Source organism: Penaeus monodon, chromosome 34 (genome assembly GCF_015228065.2).
Source record: "Penaeus monodon isolate SGIC_2016 chromosome 34, NSTDA_Pmon_1, whole genome shotgun sequence".
NCBI lineage: Eukaryota > Metazoa > Arthropoda > Malacostraca > Decapoda > Penaeidae > Penaeus > Penaeus monodon.
This window is the reverse complement of record NC_051419.1, coordinates 28,017,378-28,017,753: the sequence shown is the minus strand read 5'-3', so window position 1 is coordinate 28,017,753 and position 376 is coordinate 28,017,378. Positions and strand designations below refer to the sequence as shown.

The 376-nt window shown below is 26.1% G+C and overlaps 1 protein-coding gene across 1 annotated transcript in view; it reads right to left on the bottom strand.

The window, feature by feature from the left end:
- The window catches only part of LOC119594869 (WAS/WASL-interacting protein family member 3-like), a 3,533-nt gene that overhangs the window by 867 nt on the left and 2,290 nt on the right, over positions 1–376 (bottom strand). The window lies entirely within an intron of this gene.

Here is a 376-nt window from a genome sequence, read left to right as displayed (position 1 = left end):
TGGGGTAAAAGATATAGAGAAAAGAGTAGGTAGAGATATGTAAACAGACATATCTGCTTCTGCAAGTGACATTTTGAATATTGTAAAATATTTGATTAATTAAATGTTTATCGATCATCGGCTAGTTAATTAAAGGCATTTGATGAAAACTGATTCTACTCAATTAGTAATAATTACTGTTTTTTATAATAAAAACACACATCATCTGTGACATTGACTATGGGTTGCTTTTGCTTTTTAAAATCTTATGATAAATGTAATTTGAAAATGTTGATATATATTTACTGACACACATGATCAAAAATAGAATACACGAAAGAGAACGAAAAATATTATAAAGATTATATTTATATTAGAAGACGTGAATATCAAAGCA